Genomic DNA, 23,039 nt, shown 5'->3' with positions numbered 1-23,039 from the left:
GGGGATATGGCCGGATTCGCTGCAGTGAAAACAGAGAAGGATGTGGCCAAGCATGCAGCACTTCTCTCTTTCTTGGCCGGAACTCGCTGATGAGCTTTGGACTGCGATGCCTCAACACAAAATTTCAGTCTGTTCCAGGGTGCGCATGATGTTGGAGGTATTATACAGTGATGGACATCGTGCGGATTTCACATAAGTAATCTTTCTTCCATTCCTGAGGTGCCCCGTAGCGTTTGCGAACTTGGATGGCTTGCGCTACATCAAAATACGAAATGCCGTACCAACACGCCCCTATCGCTAGGCTCACCGTGTGAAACGTCTCTGTCACAAATGGTGCTCCTACGTCAGGCATGGTGCGCCTGTATTGCTCCGCATTGTTTCTGAGATCTTGAACTCTCAGAAATGTGGTACTCTTGTGTGTTCACCGCGGTTTATAACACGGTCGTCGATACTTAAGCAAAATGTGGTGGACAATTTTTTTCTATCGCATAGAAAAAAGTGACTACTCGCTTCGCCTTTCGAAAGCACGCGCGCAATATGAAGCAGAAGTGCAGTCGCGTATTTGCCGTTGCTGCTTGCCGGACGCCGATCTTCAGCGCGTTTGGGGCTATCCTTCTCTCTCTCAACAGGGCTGTGTTAACGGGACAGCGTTAAAAATTTTCGATATGGTTTTAGGCACAAAAAGTAAGACATGGACAAGCGTACACTCGAAACTGATTCTTTTCCCGACGCTTCACCTATATACCGCACTTATATATATATATATATACCTCCTTCGAATATTGTAATACACGATAAAACTGGTGATACCCCGCGTCTATCTTTTGTGGGACGCAGTGGATGTTTCCGCTTTCATTTGGAGGGATGATTATGCTCCAGTGGCATAAATATCTAATACATGTAGTCAGGGTGACGAAGTTCTTGAATTGAGAAACCACTGATATCATGATATTGACACGTGTACTTATATTTAACGGGTGGCCACGTTTCGCCGCCTAACAAATGTTGTCGCACAGCGCGGGACGCGCCTGCATGTATCCGAAGTTTCTGGAACGTTATCGATGCTTCTATCCGCTGTCTGTTGTCGGCGATCCCTTGTGTTATCTGATTTCATCGCGTGAGGCGAATGGTGTAGAGCTTTGTGGAAGGCACGCGATCCCAACGATTAGTCTGGAACATTCGATGACTGCTGTACAAAAGCTGATGCGCTTGACCCGCTGATCAGATTTTCGATGATCGCCGACTGTGTTGGTCGCTGTCGTTGTGCTTTAAATGTAGCCAGTCTTTGTGGGCACAGATTCGCCCAATAAAAGCTAGTTTTCTCTTTCACAGTACTGCTACTGTGTCCTTTAACGTCACTACCACATAGCATCTGGTAGAGGTGCTTTTGTTCCATGTATCGGACGCCCCCGGCAAGCCGTGATCCAAGACCGGACAGCGAAGAGAGCACCAACGTAGTCCCGGACCATCGAGCAAGCCGTCGTCTACAACAGCTGCCCCCGCAGCACGGATTTATACCTGAGAAAACCAAGAAGATTGTGGCCAAGACAACCACAATGGCTGCCCTAATGACACCCATCGTGCTTCAACAACCCAGAGAGCCCCCTGCCTTCCGTGAAGTTGCGTTGGAGGACCCTGAAACCTGGCTCGAAACCTTCGAAAGGATCTCGACCTTCAATAATTGGACATCTGAGGATGAGCTACAGCATGTGTACTTCTCCTTGGAAGATGCCGCGAGGACTTCCTTCGAGAACTGGGAGTCCACCCAAGCGACATGGGACCTGTTCCGCAGTAACTTCCTGAGAACGTTCACGAGCGTTGACCGACAAGAAAGGACCGAAGTTCTGCTGGAAACCCGAGGTCAATTACCCAATGAAACCATCGCCATCTTCACAGAAGTGATGTCCCGTCTTTTCCGGCACGCCGACCCGGAAATGTCCGAAGAGAAAAAAGTGCTTTTCTTGATGCGAGGCGTGAAGCAAGAACTTTTCGCCGGACTAATCCGAAACACGCCGAAGACCGTAGCTGAGTTCCTGACAGAGGCTACGACGATTGAGAAAACGTTAGAAATGCAAACAGGAAATATAACCGCCAAGGGCTGACGCCTCAGCGCGCCATCCAAGCGCTTGGCTCCGTTGATCTCCCAGAGACCATCAGGGCCATTGTGCGCGAAAAAGTGCGCAAGGTCTTGCCTTCGTCCAGCCTCAAGGAGCCTCGATCGCTGACATCGTGAAAGATGAGGTTCAGCGATCGCTGGAAGCTCGTGAGGCGCGACCTCAATTACCGCAGCCCCAGCCAGAAGCAGATGACTTACGCCGCCGTCGCACGCCGTCAAGGTCCCCTCCACGACTGCGCCAGGGCCCTGTAACGCCGCGATTCCGTCGTCCGCCACCATCACCGCCAGCAGGACCACCCGTCGCCCAGCGCACCTACGCGAGGAAGACGGACATCTGGCGCGCCCCCGACCACCGCCCGCCCTGCTACCACTGCGGTGAAACCGCCCATGTGTACCGCGGATGCCCATACCACGACCTAGAATTGCGAGGCTTCGCCGTCAATGCAGAGCGATACCGAAATCCACAATGACGCCAGCAGGCAAAGCCTCGGTGCAGTCCTAGTACAGAAGAAAGACGGCCATGAACGGGTATCTTATGCTAGCCGGTCGCTGTCAAAAGCGGAAGGCAATTATTCAAAGACTGAAAAGCAAAGCCTCGCCATCACTTGGGCTACAGCAAAATTCCGCCCTTAGCTATATGGCAGGCCAGTCAAAGTCGTCAGCGGCCGTCACGTGTTGTGTTAGCTAGTTAACCTAAAGGATCCTTCAGGACGGCTGACGAGGTGGAGTCTCAGAGTCCAAGAATATGACGTCACGGTAATTTACACGTCCGGACGAAAACACTTTGACGCCTACTGCCTATAACGCATCCCCATCGATCCCCCGCCACAAGACGACGAGGGCGACGATGCCTTCCTCGGAATAATAAGCGCGGAATACTTTCCTAAACAGCAACGAGTAGACCCGGAGCTAAAAGGCCTCGTCGAGTATTTGCAGGGGAACACATTCGTAGTCCCTAGGGCATTTAAGCGCGGATTATCTTCGAATGTGCTGGGGTGCGTTTGGCAGGCATTCTCAGATCATTAACAGCAGGTTGCCATTATCCCTCAAGAGAAAAGTGTATAACAGTAGTGTTTTACGAGTACTCAAGTATGGGGCAGAAACCTGGAGGCTTACGAAAAGGGTTCTGTTTAAATTGAGGACGACGCGACGAGCTATGGAAATAAGAATGATAGGTGTGACGTTAAGGATAAGAAAAGAGCAGATTGGGTGAGGGAACAAACGCGGGTTACCGACGTCTTAGTGGAAATTCAGAAAAGGAAAAGGGGGCATGGGCGGGGCATGTACTGAGGAGGGAAGATAACCGATGGTCATTAAGGGTTACGGACTGGATTCCAAGGTAAGGGAAGCGTAGCAGGGGGCGGCAGAAAGTTAGGGGGCGGACGAGATTAAAAAGTTTGCAGGGACAAAATGGCCACAAGTAGTACATGATCGGGGTAGTTGAAGTATGGGAGAGGCCTTTGACCTGCAGTGGGCGTGACCAGGCTGATTATGATGATGATGATGCTATATTCGTTCACGTTACAAACAACTTGCTCGTAAAGAAGAACTTCTCAGCCGTCCGTGCCAGCTACCTTCTTATTGTTCCGTCAGCGCTGCGTCCAGAAGTACTGCACGCCCTACATGACGATCCAACGGGTGGGCACGTCGGATTCTCTCGAACGCTGTCGAGGATACAGGAAAGGTATTACTGGCCGCGTCTCACCGTCGAAGTCGCCCGTTACGTCAAGACATGCCGAGACTGTCAGCGACGCAAGACACCACTGACAAGGCGAGCAAGATTACTACAGCCGATCAAAGCTCCTCGCCGACCATTTCAGCAGATCGGGGTGGATTTGTTCGGACCATTTCCGGCGCTAAAATCCGGACATAAGTGGATCGTCGTGGCGACGGACTATCTCAGCCGCTTCGCTGAAACTAAAGCTCTCCCAAAAGGCAGCGCAGCGGAAGTGGCAGAATTTTTCGTCGAGAACATCCTGCTGCAGCATGGTGCCCCAGAAGTCCTCATCCCCGACAGAGGAACAGCCTTTAAGGCAGAGCTCACCCAAGTCATTTCGCAATACAGCCTTACAAGCCACAGGAGGACAACTGCTTACCACCCGCAGACGAATGGTCTCAAGGAGCGCCTGAACAAGACCCTCACCCACATGCTAGCAATGTACGTCGACGTCGACCACAAGAGGTGGGACACGGTCCTGCCATACGTAATCTTTGCTTACAACACGGTGGTGCAAGAAACAACACAGATCACGCCATTCAAGCTGGTTTACGGCAGGAATCCGACGACGACGCTTGACGCGCCATGCTACCACTCGTGACCGAGGAAGAGAATCTGGACGTCACTACCTATCTCCAGCGTGCAGAACAAGCCCGACAGGTCGCCCGCCTACGGATCAAGAACCGGCAGCGTACCGACTGCCGACACTGTAACCTCCGACGACGCTTCGTCGAGTACCAGCCCGGTGACAGTGTTTGGCTTTGGACCCCGATACGCCGACGGGGACACAGTGAGAAACGACTGCGACGCTATTTCGGACGCTACAAGACAATCCGACGTGTTCGCGCACTGGACTATGAGTCGCGCCAGACGGCATTTCGCATTCACAGCGGCGTCGTGCACGAGCTAAAGTTGTCCACGTGGTGCGTCTTAAACACTTTTATGCACGCTGACAAACTTCCTTGTTTTGTCGATTCTTTGCTACGGGTGTTTTTCTTTATTACTTTCCTTTATTTGCAGCATCGTGTCCACGCTTTCTTTTAAGAGGGGGGGGATTGTATTGACTCGTGCACATGGCTATCTTTATTGGGCGACCATGTTTCGCCGCCTAAGAAATATTACGGCCCAGCGGTGGAGGCGCCTGCATGTATCGGAAGTTTCTGGAATGTAATCGATGCGTCTATCCGCTGTCTGTTGTCGCCGAACCTTGTGTTATCTGATTTCATCGCATGGAGCAAATGGTGTAGTACTTTGTGGAAGACATGAGGGTCCCAGTGATTAATCTGGAAAATTTTACGACTGCTGTATAAAAGCCCACGTGCTTGACCCGCTCATCAGGTCTCCGACGATCGCCGAGTCTGCTGCTGTCGAGGGCACACGTTAGCCCAATAAAACGTTAGTTTCTGTAATCACAGTGTTGCTGCCTTCTTCACCATCACTACTACGTGATAATATATATATATATATATATATATATATATATATATATATATATATACGAGAAGAACGGGGGTTGACCAGCTGACCAGTTGCCTTCACCCAAAAAGATCATGTTCTCGAGACGCCTGCGGCAAAAATGACATTTCACGTCCGCCGCCAAGGTCTGTGAGTGGTGGCGCTGGCAAACACTCCCATGGTTCTACTAGGGCACATATATAAAAAAGAAAGTGAATGGGGAAAGGGCGCCGCGGTAGCTCAATTGCTAAAGCATCGCACGCGAACTGCGAAGGTGGTGGGTTCGGTTCCCACCTACGGCAAGTTGTTTCTTCATCCACTTTAATTTGCATTATTTTATCATTTCTTTATTTCATTTATTAAGCAGACTTTAATTTACCCTATGTTGTACTTGGTGTCAATGTTTGTTGGCTTGTTATGCTGTGACTCTATATATATATATATATATATATATATATATATATATATACATACAGTTGTAATGAAGAAGAAGAGCACAACAACAAGGCCAAGTGCTTCGCCGCGAAGAGCCACCAGGGCTGTAAGAAGCGGATTGCAGACAAAGATGGCCCTGAAACCGGCTGAAATGTCAAGCGCGGCGAAAGGGAGGGGAATGTCTTTGCGGGTCATGAAGAGTTCTGAAGGAGTGAAGGGGACAGTGCTTTCAGAGACAGCGCCACAGAAGACGGGAACAACGGCAGACGAGTACGGCGGTATGGCGATCTCTTCTCGAAGAACTAGCTTAACGGGAAGAGAAGTGGCGCGATGAGGGGCACGTCACACAGAGGCGATAATTCGACTTCAGCACGTGCACAATTGATGACCGCGTTATTTTGCGAAAGAAAGTCCCACTCAAGTATCACATCTTGAGAACAGCACTGCAGAACCACAAACTTCACAATATAGAGAACGCACTGAATAACAACTCTAGCTGTGCATGCTGCTGAAGGCTGAACTGGCTGCGCGCTTGCTGTACGAAGAGAAAACCCAGAAAGTGGCGTCGTAACTTTTCGTAAAGCGCGAGAGTGGCGTTCGTTTAGGACACACGCGGCTGCTCCAGTATCAATTAGTGCAACGGTAGGGACGCCGTCAACAGTAAGATCGACAACGTTCGAAGGCTACAATGGAGGACTTGTACAGATCGGTGGCGACTCAGTTCTTGCCTCCTGAACTGCGGCGCTTAGTTTTCCTCTTGCGTGGGTGAAGGGCGCCGGCGCATGGGGGACAACGAGCGGCGATGCGGGGAAGTGAACGACCTGTAAGGACCGGGCGCTTGGCTGGAGGCCTGTTCGACTGCCGACTAAAATAGATGTCGTGGAAAGGCTGCACGTTGGCGTAGGGAGGCGACTGCACAAACTCATCAGAGTTCAGCATGCGGCGGTGGCAGAGTCGTGCAACATGGCCGGGAATATCGCAGGCATAACATATGGGCCTGTTGTCTTGCGTGCGCCAAGGATTAGTAAAGGCAGGTGAACGTCAATGAACGGAACTATGAACGGGTGGTGGCGGCCGAGGATGTAGCGCAACGAGTGGTTGACGAGGGGGCTGGGCGGCGACGGATGCGTAAGTAAGTGGCACGGCGGCAGGGTACTGCTGATGCTGCATTGGTAGAGCGTCAGCAACTTGGTCTTCAATACCCCCCCAAGCATAGGAGCGAGCTGTGTAGGAGGCTGTTGCGGCAGCGGCTGCTGTAGCTCAGCGAAGGGTAGCAGAGAAAGCTGACGTGCAACTTCCTCACGCACGAAATCTTGGATTTGTGTGAGCAAGGAGGAGCGATCAGAGAAGGCTGTCATGGAAGAGAGGGCCTCGTCAGCTACCGAGGGGCGCCTGGTCAACTCGCGCTGCCACCTCAACTCGTCGTAGCTTTGGCACAAGTTTATGAGCTCTGCTACGGTGCGCGGGCTCTTGGCGATCAACATTTGGAAAATGTCGTCGGCGATGCCCTTGAAAATGTGCTTGAATTTGTCATTTTCGGGCACAGACACATCCACACGTTTGCATAGGGCGAGAACCTCTTCAATATAACAGGTGAATGTTTCACCGGGTTGTTGCGCTCGCTCTCGTAAACGCTGCTTGGCGCGCAACTTGTGGACGGCAGGGCAACCGAAAACTACAGCGAAACTGGTCTAGAACGCGGACCAGGAGTGAAAGTCGGCTTCGTGATTTTTAAACCACAGGTGAGCCGCTCCCGCAAGGTAGAATATGACGGCATTTAACTTGGCTGTATCGTCCCATCGATTGTGCAAGCTCACCCGTTCGCACGTAGCCAGCCAGCCATTGACGTCCTGTTCATCCGTACCGCTGAAAAGCGCTGGATGGCGCTGCGGGACAGCGTCAGAGCCGGCAACGGGGGGTGGCGGCGACGTCGGCTGGGGAGAGTCAGGCATGACGGGAGGCAGAGTCCGAGACGGGAGTTCCAGGGTGTAGATGTTCTTGAGTACCCCGCACCTTCCACCAATTGTAATTGGTGCACTGAAGAGTTCCGAGGGTAACGTCTCTTCGTAACCGAGGAGGCAGGTGACGCAGAGCAGGAACAGCCGGTTGCCCGAACGGCTCACACTCGTGCGAAGCACTGGCGATCCGGCTGGCTCACTGGTTGCACAGCAGGCATGGAAGAGACGATCTGGCTGGCCTTGTTCTTGTGCTCTTCTTCTTCATTACAATATATATATGTAATCTCAGGCATGTTTTCACAGATACGCACTACTAGACCTTCTGAGAAAAAGGTCTAGAGAAAAAACAATGCTTGATAGGGAAATCGGTGCGTAGCACATGATCCTAAACATTCATACCTGGTGCATAGAGAGTCGCATATGTTTATTTAAAATAAATTATTCAGAATCACTCCAGTTGTGGCGCGCATTCCTCAATGAAACATCATTTCTGTTCAACATCTTTATCACTGATTTAGCTAACGTTGGGTCTGGCACTAAATTCGCAACACATGATGGTGAAAGGGTGGAAAATAACCAATGAATCAGCACATAAAAGACCAACTTACTTCTGTGGCTTCCAAAAAGCAAACAGTATCCGTCCTCATTAAGATTGTGCCAGGCTCTTCTACCAATTAGATATTCTGCCTTGTAAAACACTAGCACTGTATTTTGATGACTGCATGTCCTGAAACATTCAAAGTGGTGCAATGTTGGCACGCTGCGACAGACGATTTATTGCCGTGACATTTATGACGCTAGTTTCGCCCACTTCATTGATTGTCATGTATGGGATGTACCTGCCATATACTGTCTCTTTCTTTTGCAAAAAAATAATTGTTTGACCCAATAGACGCCTGCGTTTTGTTTCCCCCCCCTACTACCACAATTCTAAAAGATGCACATTACAAAATTGATTTCATATAAAATATTTGGTGTCATATTTTTAAAGAAAACAATACGTAACGCTTCTTTAAGCTTTAACAAACAGTCATAGACTCCGCATAACATATTGCACACTTTCCCAGACAAATATCATGTACCCAATACGCGTACCAATTATGGAAGACAAATGAAAGCAACACACTCCCTGATTTGCTGTACAAGTCTGATGGAGAAAGTTTTAATAATAATGAGAGTGCTCCCTACGCTGTGTGCAAAATCTAGCTGCTGTAGCGTTAAATTACAAAGCCTTGCCTTCTTATTTGCTTTCCTTCAAGTAACTAGAATTTTACTGCATATAATTTGGTGTTTGAACATTTTTCTGTGCATTATTGTTTGCCCGCATTTTCACTGTAGTAAAATCTGCTAGTTACATGCGCTGGTTGCTCGACTTCACCGATGGCAGATCTTCATCTCCACCAAAGATAACAAAGCGCTTCTTTGTGCAATCTATCGAGGACATATTTTTACAACAACCAGCTGGAAAACATAAGGGGAGAATATGCAGATGCCATAGAGGTGTCCAGCTTGATTGAGCCATTGGGTCCTGGCGTACGGTAAGATGTCTCTGTCTAACTTTCCGCAGGCGAGAGAAAGCGAGTGAAGTCGTTCTTTATGAAGGAGGGAAAGGTTAGCACTCTCTTCTGCAGCCTTTGACGGAGCACGGCTCAGTGACAATAGGGAGCGGTAGAGTGGGGATAAACAAGGTTAAATAGGAGAGGAGGAAGTCGCCAAGGGGGACCGAAGCAAACCGGTAGGATGGAGCTCTCACTTTTCGTCATCCCTCTCTCCTCAACGAGTTTGGACTTAACTTTTGAAGCGAGTTGCAGCAACCCTCTGTGACTGGAGACGCCGTCAGAGCTCCACAAGATTCCAGAAAAAGTTTCAGAGGAGGTGCTGTAACATTAGGCACTACTGTACTCGTTCGAATCGCGCAAGGTTGGCAGGAACGGCGTTGATAAGTGAGTTCCCCATTGTGATGTTGAGAACAAAAGCTGTATCCCCCTCACTTTCTTTATTGGCGGGCCAGAGTCGAGTAGGTATGGAGTGTTCCGTACCAATTAAACATTTTTTGTTTTAAAAGCGAAGCTTTCTTTGCCTCTTCTTTCGACTTTTCCAGTGCTGCTGCTGCTGCTACTACTGGTATAGCTGTCTTGCACGCCGCACCGTGAGGTGGTTCAGAGCGTGTATATATATAGTAGGAACGAGGGCGCGAGGAAAGGTGGCGCGAGAAACTAGATATCTGCCTAGTCATTGCGTTGGTTACTAATCGCTATGCGGAAGTCGCAGCTCGCTATCAGCGGAAGCCAACACCGAAAGTTTGCCGCAAGACGGGTAAGCGGTTAGATGCAAGCCAAAAATAGGTAGAAACTGTGATGCGACGTGACTGAGTTGGCTATCTTGTGCGCATGTCTTCTGTGTTAAACCCGTCGCACGTGTGCCGATAAGCGATACATCGTGCCTACATCGGTTATTACAGAAACAGATAGCCCCTAAGAAAGGCAAGAATGGCTCCAGGAATGCTAACGCAATAAATGTATGACGTCTTTACAAGAAAATAAAGTGACATCGTGATCGTATGCTGCTTGGCTCAAATCTTTGAATTTCATTACGGTCCGGCATTTCGACCGCTACGAGAGCGGTTATTTCTCTTCTCTAAGAATGCGACTCCACTCAGCTTACACACCTTTGTGCCATAAACTATAGTATTGGCCTGTATATTACCTTAGCATAACGTTACAGATGCTAACTGTTTATGTACGTTCCGTAGGAACTTGAAGCAATAGGATGGGATCGAATGACAGTGGCCAGAGGGATTTTTCAAATGAGCTTGGTTTTTAATCGTTTCGACTTAGGCGTCCACTACACATGATCGAAGGAGACATATGTTTGCATGAATGAAAACTGCTGTGCCGAGCACACCGTCACAATAGAGAAACATTTCCAAAATCCCTTCACAGAATCTATGATGCTTCCATTATTCCGCGTTATGCCTTGTATTATTATACAACAGGTATCAGACAAAACAACAGGGCGCGATAATTCCATTGGCACAACATTTCATCATACCAAGTTTGCTACAAGTATGACACTGAGAGCGTGTTTTACAGAGAGCCAAGGAACATAGTGCAACGTTTCTTCGCTTGACACTTAGCATTCGTCGTTACGTCTACACAGTGCGAGACCTCCACGTAAGGCACTGAGAGCACTTATTACGGAGAGTTAACGAACGCAGTGGGACTTTGCTTAGCCCTCCACACTCATCATCACGTCATCATCACACGAGCTATAACTAACCATTTTCCTTCGAGCTTTTTACTAATAAATTCTATGCTATAGCTCAGTCATTATTTGAAGTCAAGCGCTCACGACTTCAACAAATACATAAGGCAATTGAAAAAATCTAGGACGAAACCGCATTTTTTAAGAGGGAAACACCATTGTAAACGACAAAACAGATTTACAGATGTTTGCACAGTCTGGCTATCGCTTGAGCAAGAAGCACCCACCTTCCGGGTGAGGGCACGAAAAATAAATTATTACATTGCAATATAGAAAACTTATGCAGGATGCTTAGAACGTGCTAATAATGTGAAGGCGAAGAACAAGATGTACTTTCTGCTGATCTGCTGCTGAACTTTCTGTTGAACTTTATGAGATGTGCTCCTGAACTTCGTGACGAACGTTCTGCTTATGTGCCGTTGAATTTTCTGATGACGGCTCTCCTGATGTGGTATTGGACTATCTGTAGAACTGTCCACTGATCTGCTGTTGAACTTTCCGACAAACGATCTGCTTATTTCATGTTAAACTTTCTGTGGAACTTTGTTGATCAGCTGTCAAACTATCTGCCAGTGTTACTGACAGATTATATTGACATTTCGTTAAACTTTCTGCACCTTTCATTCTAACTCTAAGTCCGGCTCTCCCAGTGCACACTTCAATCACCACAACAGCTGTTGCTCTCATCGGGCCGCTTCCGCATCTCCATCTATAGCAGCTTCCTCACGACGGCGGTTATGGCGAGTGGCATTTGAAGCTGCTTTACCTTATTTCGCCCTGACGTACCTTCTCGGTCTTCCTCACCCCCGACTAGGGCCTTGTGCGTCGTCACCCAGAGCGATGTGGAATGAAGCTCTGAACCCAGCCGGCGACGTATACAAGGCGGGTGAACACCCTGCGAGCTTGCTTCCGCCGTTTTCAGAACGTTCAACGCGCCGTCGTTGGCACTTCCCTCCTCCTTCCAAGCGCCGCCACACTTAGTAAATTTTAACACCCTTAAGGGTGTAAGTGACTTGTCTCATGGGTGACGCCCTTCTTTGGTGTATTGCCACACCCCAAACAAAGGAGTGTAAATTAGCACCCAATAAAGGAAATGGCGTTATTATGACGTCACCTTGCCTATGGGTGTAAAACAAACAACGCTCTTCCTATATGGGTGTAACACAGACATCACCCTTTCAGTATGGGTGCAGTATGGACAACACCCTTCCAAAAGGGTGTTATTCCTGCAAGTATTTTAGCGTTCACTACAGCCATGCAGTTAAAGGACAGACTAGCTGTTGTGAATGCTGCCTAGCCTTAGCTATGGTACTACCTTGTTCAGTATGAGTCATTATGTGTGAGACGTCGTCATATTGCCCTTCTGGTCGGTCATGTGGTACCATATATAACGTGCAACCCTTTCAAGTAAAAAACGTAAGTTTCACGATCGCAGCAATACACACACTTTATGCTTTTCGTAGATCTTCCTCTGCAGTGATAGTACACTGCCGGCAGGATGCAGAGCGCAATTGCAAAGTGCGCTGCACAAAGGGCACAGGATCTACCGCGCCTTCGCGCACCAGTACTTATCCCTCCATAGAAACAGCACACAACCAAAAGCATGATGTTACATGCATTTCTGAAATAATTAAGAACCTCCACTTTTCTTGGTCAAAAATTTTCGCCGCAACACCATCTTGACCAGGAGGGAAAGCCACCACAACTTGTTGTTATAGCTCATATTGAATGCAATAGAGCGCAAGCAATGCATGGATTCGCGACGGTAACCAGTGCAGTACTACAGAAGCATACGTTTGCCTGTCAAGCAGTTTTTTGCTATTTTACGCACATCTTTTATACCTCGATTCATTAAAGTTGTCATTTATCTTCACGTGGTGCTTCTACTAGTACCTTCACATATATAATAATGACTTAAAGGTAGGACTGAAGCCAAAGAACAAAGTGCAACAAAGCGCTTCCGCTTAGAATGATGTTTCAGCATTTACAAACAATACTGTATGTGTAGCTGTGCATGCTGTTTAATATATAAGAATGTACAATTTCCTCAAATTTATGTATGCTCCATTTACTGCCAGTGACCTGCTTATACCCAATAATTTAGTCTATTTTTCACCCTGTGCTTGCACTAAATATCCCACAGGCATCATAAGTTAAGCAATCAGAATAACAATCAGCTAGTCTAAGGTTACCTAACTGAACAAAATGATTATTAAATTGTGATGAAATGTCAGAAGAAAATTATTATTTCATTAAAGAGAAATGGTTGCATAATAAAGTTTGCACATTTTAAAAGTAAGAAGGAAGATAAGGAGTAAAACTATAACAGACATAAGCCATAAGCGCCGAATAATTGCACAGGCTTGTTTAAATAGGTTTTAAGCAGAAAAGTTTTTTATATAACATCACTACAAACTATCACATGTCTTCATTCGAAAAGCACTGCATCTTATCATAAAGTACGAAAATAACCGGCCACATAAGAAAGAACAAGTGTGAGTGTGTCTATGTGAACAAAACGTGGCTAGTAATAACTAGTGAGCACTGCACAAAAGCAGAACGTGAAAACTAGTAATAGTAAAGACATACTTCGCTCAGCTGAACTGCAAAATATTGCAAATATCACAAAGAAAGCATAAAAACTGGGCAGGACAGAGCTGTTAGTTATATTTGCAATATGCACACCAAATCTAGAAAATAAGTCAAAACTAAACTGCAGGAAATGGCCATGTCTCTCCAAGAGACCACTGAGGAACAACAGGTATACTTTTCATAATTCCATATCATAGATTACTGATCTAATTAAACTTTATACACGTGACTCCTTGTGTGTCACAGATGTCCTGTTCTCATTCCCTATGCATGATTATCATCCTTTGTGAAACCATGACTTGCGCTAATATTTTGAAGAAACACTGGTAAAAACGCTGCTTGTTTTCAACTTTCTGTTGTGACAGCACACTTGTGTGCAGTTGTGAAGGCAGTTGCGTATAGTGCTCAAACACCATGTTTCGGCTGCACAGGTACCGTCTACCGAACACCTGGTTCAAGATAGCCTGCATCTCGGAGTGTGCAGCCACACTGGTGGCACCGCATTATTTTTTCACCTTGCCAGTTGACAAAGCCTCAGCAGTTGCAATCACATGTGACTGCTCGTAAAGGTGCCATAAAGTCAGGCAGCAAATGCACATACCACGTAGCAAACTATCAGAGTGCATTGTCTGAGTCGAGGTGTGTAATTTGTGCTTTAGTTCGGCAGCACTGCCACGGTCTCAAGTATTCTTTGCAGCTCCTAAATTTCAACCACATCAACAAAATAAATTAGGACAGTTCTTTCAGTATGGTGACAGATGCTCAGCTGCAGGCTTTCTAGAACCATGCATTATTTTCAGACAGTGCCACTGCAGCCCATAGCACATCTTTCAAGCACACGAGACAAGCACACCGATACATTGTACACAGAGCATCTGGTGTCCATTTACCGATAGAGGCAAGGTAGCCCCTAGAACACGTCTTGTGACAGGTGTGCTGGACATTTCGTCCCCTGACATGCAAGTGCCATTTTGTACTTCAGTGCCTGTAGTGTCATTTAGATGTAAATGAAAATTGAATATATAGTAGTAACATGAAGACGACAAAAAGCCATCAGCCATCAACTATGTGGCAAATCAGGGTGCAAGCTATTTTTTCTCTTATCAAATATACATGTAGACATTGCGACCAACCTGCTCCAAAGACGTATGAGGCATTAGTCATTGCACAGCTGTAAGAACATGACAATCCTAGGATGGTTATGTTCTTGAGGCGTTTTTCCCCTCTTTCAATATTTTGAAACATGTATACTGTGCTCATGAAAACAAAAATGCTACAACTGGCGTATGGTAAGTTTTGCGTCGTATTTCCAAGCAGCTTACTGAAACGAGCCGCGATGACAAATTCAAATGCTGTTACCTCATCAAACATTAAAATTTCCTAAACACTAACAAAACCAGATCGGCATTAGAGTGAGCATAAAAGTTACTGCACCGCTTTGTGCAAAGTAAAAACGTTAGAAACATCAAAATGTTCATATTCTAAGGCCAACCCTGAAAAGTAAATAATAATTCATTAAGCTTTCTTGAAGGGGTTCAGAAGCTTTACAACTGGTAGTGTTGGTGATGGGCATGCTGATAGATGAGCAGCCATTCCACGAGACGAGAATGTTCGTCCACATGAAGGAGGTTGCTTGCATACACAATGTCTGGGCCACCATACTGAATGCATGATGTTACCGGAACTTTTTCTCTCTGCATTGTGGGAAAAAGCATGGTTAAGTTTAGGCAATATGTAAAATGAAAAAAGAGGTGAATCATGGGGACAGGACACAATAGTAGAGAAATGGACAACACGAACGCGAAAAAACCGAAAAATTTCTTGAAATTGTTTTAACACATAAAACTGTTGTACTATGTGTCATTCATTCTGAGGCTTCATAACCGCAACATATTTCATATGGAAGCAGGTAGAACCACCAGCTTGGTCAGTTTGTACAAGCTCGTTTAAGGCATGAAATTGAGTTTCACAAAGAAAACCTCAACATTTTTTATTGAAAAAGGAACACCTGAGAGGACATGCAGTCCTGTGAGTGGGAAGTTCACGGTTCAAGAAAAACAAATTATAACCGGCGCACCGATCCTGAATAAAGAATGATAAGCACCTGCTACTGCAAAAAAGATAATTAATTGATAGGTTTTAATAGCGCAAGGGCATCTTTGGCCAAAGAGGGCCAAATCTACACTGCAAAAGATAAACTTAGCTCATCTTTACAAAGCAAATATATAAAGATGACTGATGCCTCTCTGCACTACAGTTGCTTTGCTCTAGCATGAAGTCATTTTAATGCATGCACACGTATATACACACGCTACACCCAAGTGTAACAGCTGCAGAATTACAATTGGACAGCAACGAAGTCGCAACCTTTAACCCTTATACCCTTAACCCCGAACTGTGCTAGTGTCTGGATGTAGTACCAACATCGCCAATGACGAGTCGGATACTTTCTGTGCAATGTTATGCTGCTCTGATTGTCAAAGATGAGTTATAGCCGGAATTGGGGGCAAGCTGCCCTCAAGAGCAGCTTTTATTTTTGTGTTATTTCTAACCAGAGACCAATGAAGTAATATATTTTCCTAACTTCCTAATGCGAAATTGAGCGCAGCAAATAAGCTGTTTCACCTTTTCGATAGATTGAGGCAAAGAAATCGAGCAACACATGTATGCGCTATCACAGAATTTTTTTTTATTTTTCACACGTATTCCTTTAACAAAGACTCCACTAGGTAAGCTTCTGCTTCGGCGGCACGCACCTCTGGATTCTGACGGCGACGGCGCTGGGCCTCTGCTCTGGCAGCTCGTTTAGCAGCAGCAGCAGCAGCAGCAGCAGCAGACGGAGGACTTCCATCGGTCGTCTCGCTCATGGCTCAGAAAGAACTGGCAGATAATTTCGCAGTGGCGAACGGCAGCGGCAATTTCGGCTCGGGCGGTGCACATATACAGATCCGCCGCCACCGATCTGGCTCTCTGATTGCCACCGCACAGGGCGAACGGCAGCGGCAATTTCGGCTCGGGCGGTGCACATATACAGATCCGCCGCCACCGATCTGGCTCTCTGATTGCCACCGCACAGGGGTTGCATTGGAGGAGGAGCGAAGAAAGGAATTAAGTTCGAGCCGGCGCTTTGACAACCGGAGACTCGCAGGAAGCGGGGGGAGGGGGGCGGCGTGTACACCCAGCGGCAAACGATGGGGGCAGAAGCGCGCGCAGCAAGCGGACAACACGATAAAGGGAGGAGGGAAGAGATAGCAGCGACTGACTGATGCCGCTGACGCCGATAGTGAGTCAACCCCAGCTGCGGAGTTGGTTTCAGGGACAACGCCGCCGATGCCGACACAAACAATATGATACCCTCGCTTCCGCAGCGCTAAGAACCAGGTCTAGCCGTGGGAAGGTGGTCACGTATTCGTCGACGTGCCGGGGCCTACGTGAAATAACCGGCGCGTCGGCAACTGAAGAGCACCCTATCCGCCACACAAGAACAGGGGGGGGACCCTTTCCTCCTCTTTCTGCATGGCGGCGACGGTGTTCTATGCAGTCACGTTATCTTGACTCTCTAGCGGCGTCAGCGGCATCCAGCGGTATCAGTCGGTCGCTGCTAGCGCTGGGGGGATGAAAGGGGGGTGGAGCTGGTTACGAGGCCGACGACGACGCGAAACCCAGGAACGGACGCCAAAGAGCTGCGCTCTAAAATAATTCCTGTGCACAGAAAAGAGACGTCACCTTACTAGGAAACTACAGGCCCATATTCATCTTGCCGTGTTTCAGTAAAGTAATAGAAAAACTAATAGCACAGCGCCTATCTAACTACTTGGAAAAGTTCCAATTATTAACATCAAGACAGTTTGGTTTTCGTGCTGGATATTCTACTTACCTAGCTTTAATCACCCTCACTGACAAGATCAAAGCGTAAATTGACGGGGGCAGATTCGTAGGATCTGTATGTATCGATTACTTTAAAGCATTCGATTCAATTATTCACAACATTCTCTTTACTAAACTCAGCGCATATGGCATAACAGGTCCATCTTTGGAGCTACTGCGAAGCCATTTGTACGACAGAAAGCAACAGGTTTGCATTTCAGGAGTGCTGTCTGACACAAAAATAATTAACACTGGTGTTCCACAGGGGCCCATACTCGGTGCCCTCTTATTCCTTATCTTTATTAATGATTTCTCAAACTGCCTAATTTCTACAGAATGTCTTTTGTACGCGGACGACACCACTATTCACGCCTCCGATAACGACATCTCTGAGTTAACTGAGCGTGTAAATGATCAACTAAATAATGTCAGTAGTTGGTGCAAAAAATAAATTGCTAATTAAACCTCAGAAAAAAAGTTTGTGGTGTTTAGTTCACACAGTAAACCTCGACATAACCTTACACCACTGTACATAGCTTCTCATCCAATATTACCAGCTAATCAGTGCTCATATTCTAAGTGTTCAATTAGACTCCTTTCTAAAGTATAATTTGCATGTCAGCTTCATAAAAAAGAAAGCTGCCTTTGGTATCAGGGTGCTATTAAAGGCCAAACAGTACTTTCAAAAGCACACTCTCCTGACATTGTATTATGCTTTCATTTATAGCCATTTAATTTACTGTATCAGCTCTTGGGTTCTTACATATCGCTGTCATATAGCTCCCTTGCAGCCCATCCAAAATAACGCTGTCCGTATCATCGCTTCAGCTCCTTATAACGCTCATGCTACGCCCATCTTCATTGAGTTAAGTATCCTCACTACAAATTAAATTATCTGGTACAACCACAGCATCGTTATTTACCGCCCTCTTAAAAACCCACAATTACATTATATAAATGGCAGGAATAGTCTTGCTAATCCTAACACTACCAGGTTCTGTTTACAAGATAACCTTTTATTTCCAAAATCACGCAGCAACTATGCCAAACTAACTGTTGGTTTTGCTAGTGTGAAAATGTGGAATAATTTGCCTGCTCACGCGAAATCCTCAGCTACATTATCGTCATACCAACGTTCACTGAGAGCTTATAATAATACCCTGTAAACTGCATCTATTCTTTGAAGTATTTTTATGTTTCTTATTATGTAATCTCTTATGTTGTGATGTGTTGCCATAGATTTTATTACTTTAACACTGTAGAAATTGTGTAACCGATTCTTTGTTTATAACCGCAACTGACGCCTTTTTATTTATATATTATTATGTAATTAGGAACAAGAGGTCCCTCTGCAGATTCTAACTGTGGGACCTCTTTCTGTATAACTTCTACTGTATATATGTACCACTAAAGAATGAAGCAATAAACTTGAAACTTGAATGTCGTTTGCCGTCGTTTTGAGCAAGTAAAACCAATTTTAGCATTTTTCCTAATTATGTAATTAGTTATGAACGTATATTTAACTGCTCAAATATTATATTCAAAGCAAAAGTGTCAGTGCGAAAATTGTAGAGCATTCTGAAATATTTCCAAACCAGCTTTAGACTGCTCAATAGGTGCTGTACAATTTTCTTTCAAGCTTGAAAGAAGCCTGTGTATACATGCAATAACTGCCGCGCAACTAACCACTCGTGCAGCTGAACCCCATTTGGCTCCTTCTTTCAGGCTTGAAAAAAAAACATTTTTTGAGAATAATATTTTAGAAATTTATTAATTATTATGGACTATGTTTAAGGCAAAATGCATGAAATTGTGTGACTGTCACCTCCATTTTCGGCGGCATGAATTGACTCCATTTTCATGTTCAAATACAGCTATACAAAGTGCGTGTTTTGAGCTGGTTATGTAATTTAGGCTGGTTTTGACTAATTGAAGCTTCGCATCCTAGTAATGAAATCGACAGCGTAAAAAGAAATTGGTACTTAAGCGGTCGCTCTCAGTACTGCATACTCCTTTAACCTAGTGCAAAGTGATTGTGAGCCAAGAAGTTGGTAGTTCTAAGCAGTATTTCTCATCCTGACCTGGTGTTATAGCCTGATTACAGCTGGTCACAGCTGTAATCACAGATTGAATCTGGTAATCACAGATTGAAGCTGGTCACAGCTTCAATCTAGGCCATGGCAGCTGCCTTCCAATGGGGATAAATTGCAGTAACGCTTATGGCACTTAGATTCAGGTGTACATTAAAGATGGCCTTAATGACATTATGGAAACTTATGGAAAAGATGGCATTAAAGATGGAAACTGCAGGTTGTGACTTTGGCATTCGAAAGCCCAGAATTTAATTTTAAAATCTAAAGGTGCTTTATTAGGAGCAGGACATCATCTTAAGCTTTTACTTCACAGCCATGGCACCAAGAGGTTCCGAGTAAATAAAAACAATTTCTTAGACAACCTACATATCTTGCAAACATTTACAAACACTTTTCTGCATGCCCCTCTTTTGCTGTTATATTTAGTTACGCACGCCAAGGCGGGTTAGGATGTAAAACATCTTTGCAACCTGTTTTTTTACCGCTTTGAACTGGTTCGTTATTAAGCATCTCTGTTTGTGCCGAATGGACATTTCGGTGCATTAATTTCTTCAGAAAGTGCACTCCTCTTTATTTGAGCATGCAAAAGGGGTTCAGAAGAACTGCTTTCTGAAGATCTGTATAACAAGCAAAAAACAGCTCTATGTAGGCTACACAAAGAGAAAGAAATTGTTTCGTAAATATGTTATTTAGTTCGTAAAAAAAGACAGCTGTCAGTATTCTCTTCCAAAGTGAAAATTGCTCCTACCTGGCTCTGTTTCATTTTCGATGTTGATCGTCCATTGGGTAGCACTCAACTGACAGGCTCCACTTTGGCTATGTCAGGTGTGTTGTCACCAGGCCCAAGGTCGATGGACATCCTCACCAAAAGTCGAGTCCAAACTCTATAAATGAAACATCTAATCATTTTGCTATCACTTTTGTTATCTTGTGTGTTTCACATACGGCCGTCAGTGAAATATTCCGTCACTTGGATACTGAAAAAAATTCAAGCATTTCCTGGCAGCCAAGCTGAACGCACAATAAATGTAGAACATTAAAGAGCAAATACAGTTGTCACATGAGATTGATCAAGTACAGCAGAAATTGAAATAAATCAGTGATACTGTGTCATTGGCTTTGAATGCAAGAAACATAAAAAAAGGAACTTGCAACCGCGCCACTTTGAATTTACCGCGTTTGCTACACCTCACAACAAGTTTGGATAGTAATCGCTTAAAATTAAGATGAAAGAGCCTCGGCATAAATTAACAGGATACTTCACCGGGCAATATTTGCGCATAAAACAACTCACGTGGCGAAGCTACTGTCCAATACCCGATAACGCATCTGCGGGCGGTGCGGTTTGGGCGAACAATTGAAAAAGGAATGCGAGTTTCAGTTGTTTCACGCCTACTAAGCTAAGATAAAATTTGAGTTTCCTTCTAAACTATACGGGACATTTTCGCTCCGAATAAAACGCTGGAAATTTTGTTACGTCACATTGCATACGTATGAAAGTGAGAAAATTGCTTTTATCGCATTCTGCCCAAGCGGCATGTAGCAGCTACCACTGTGATGCAACAAAAGCATGAAAGTGGTACTCGCGGCACGGAAAACAAACGCATACAGCGCCAACGTTATGCACCTCGGAGTTGGAACTAAGAACGCTGAAGCCAGTTAGTTTTATAGCCTTCATAACGCCATGAGCACGACCAAACATGGAGCGAAAAAACTGTCTGCTTTCGAGAATTATTACCGTTTCCATTTACATACCTATCGCTGCCGGAAGCAAAAGTCAATGGGCTAGTTGTCCACTAGCCGCAGGTTGGACTAACATCAACATATTACAGTTTCGTAAAAGAATTTCCACGCTGACTTAGCAGCCGCGGTGTGCTCTACGTGCTGCAGTTCTCGTTTGCCGCTCGAAATTCACACCATGATGACGGGAACTGCACCTTTCACATGAAATATTGCACGCTTTGCTCCGGAGCTCAATAGGAGGGCGAAACGCATTTGCACGTACCTGAAATCCGCATGCCGGAAACCCGTCGACACTTCCGAACCCGTACGGCCGCTTTACTTGGACGTGAGACACTTCTATCAAACATTTCGCATGCGACATGTCTCACACCCATTGTGCGAACACGAGAAAATGCCGCAGGTCGCAATGCGACGCCGTGCAGCCATGCATCCACCGATGAGCTGCGTGCGCAGACTTGCAGAAAAACAAAACCTTAGGGGCGAGGAGATGGCCACTTTCGTTTCGGAGACGAATCAGCGGTGAAGCGGAAAAGCGCGAACGAATGTGGCCAACTGTTGGTTCCAACGTTATGCAGGCGGTTGTGGCTTTAGTGGCATTTGTTGCGGCTGTATAATTTTTTATTTCTTTCCCCAAACAGTATGGTTAAAATCAGTTCTTTGTTTACAGTTGTTTACTGTGTCGCCTCGCATTATATTTTTGTCTTTTTATGCGATTAAGTGGCCAATTATGGCCTCCCAGATTCGCGCGCGATAGCTTCGCATGCAAATCTCGGAGGCCATGGGAGAACGCGTTAGGAAATGCAGTTCTTGTCGCTGTTAACGTTTCATTGTCGTTTCTTCAACTGGGATGGAGGCATAGTGTGCATTTTCCCGGGTGCGGGGCGGGGGCGACCAAGACGGCATTGCTCCGCGGGGGCGGAGGAGTAGGTTGGTGTTGGTTGTTATCGCGAAATTCGCGAACCCTGCAATTTTTTATAACGTAAGCATTTCTATACTTACCCTACAAGAAAAACCATCCACCCGTCAGTCCGTACCGCATGATATCTTTCCAAATAGAACCCGCAGCAGCGAGTGAATTCACCTTCGTGCTATCTCTCGCTTCAACGCGACCGAAGGGGCGAGAACACAGCGCTCACGAAGCTCTCAGCTCATGCCGCACTATGCGCTTTTGGCAGATCACTTTCAAGTTAGGCACTTTTAAAAGGAAATGCCGTCAGTCATTGGGCTGCCTAAGGTTGGCGGCCCTGCGGCAGTTTCCCTTCCCTCCGCCATTTCCGTTAACAAGTTAGGGGGAGGGGGTCTAGAGCAATCTTACACCCCCTTTCCCACAGTGGCATAGTCAGAAAATTTTTCGTGGAGGCGTGTTCCCAATTGACCGTGGATGGGGAAGGAGCTGGGCCATTGCCATAGTAGCAAAAATTGTACTTGTAGTGAGCGTTAAAAGTGCCCGGCGTGCCCCCCTTGGCTACGCCGCTACTCTCCCCCCCCCCCCCCCGCGATCGACGCAAATCAGAACGTGCATGACACGCATGCATGACATAACATGAATGACATGCCGCGAAGCTGGTATGGATGTCGTGACATCATCATCATCAGCCTATTTTTATGTCCATCGCAGGACGAAAGCTTCTCCAGCGATCTCCAATACCACTGTCTTGTTCTAACTGGTTCCACGCGTATTCATGTTTCCTAATTCCATGATGTCCACCTCATGCTCTGGCGTCCTCGACTGTGCTTCCCTTCGCTTAGCACCCATTCTTCAACTCCAATAGAACAGCAGTTCTCTCCCTTACGCATTG

The 23,039-nt window shown here is 46.2% G+C and overlaps 1 long non-coding RNA gene across 1 annotated transcript in view; it reads right to left on the bottom strand.

The window, feature by feature from the left end:
- LOC142591088 (uncharacterized) overlaps positions 1–22,387 on the bottom strand; it is a 28,173-nt gene extending 5,786 nt beyond the window's left edge. The window contains exons 1-2 of the long non-coding RNA XR_012830332.1: positions 22,240–22,387; positions 20,246–20,381 (exon numbers count right to left, since the gene is read on the bottom strand). This is a non-coding gene — a long non-coding RNA (uncharacterized LOC142591088). The remainder of the gene's footprint in view (positions 1–20,245; positions 20,382–22,239) is intronic.
- Between the last annotated feature and the right edge of the window lie 652 nt (positions 22,388–23,039).

This window comes from Dermacentor variabilis, chromosome 8 (assembly GCF_050947875.1).
Source record: "Dermacentor variabilis isolate Ectoservices chromosome 8, ASM5094787v1, whole genome shotgun sequence".
In the NCBI taxonomy this organism is placed as follows: domain Eukaryota; kingdom Metazoa; phylum Arthropoda; class Arachnida; order Ixodida; family Ixodidae; genus Dermacentor; species Dermacentor variabilis.
Note: the sequence above shows the minus strand (reverse complement) of the source record. Positions and strands in the feature narration are given on the sequence as shown.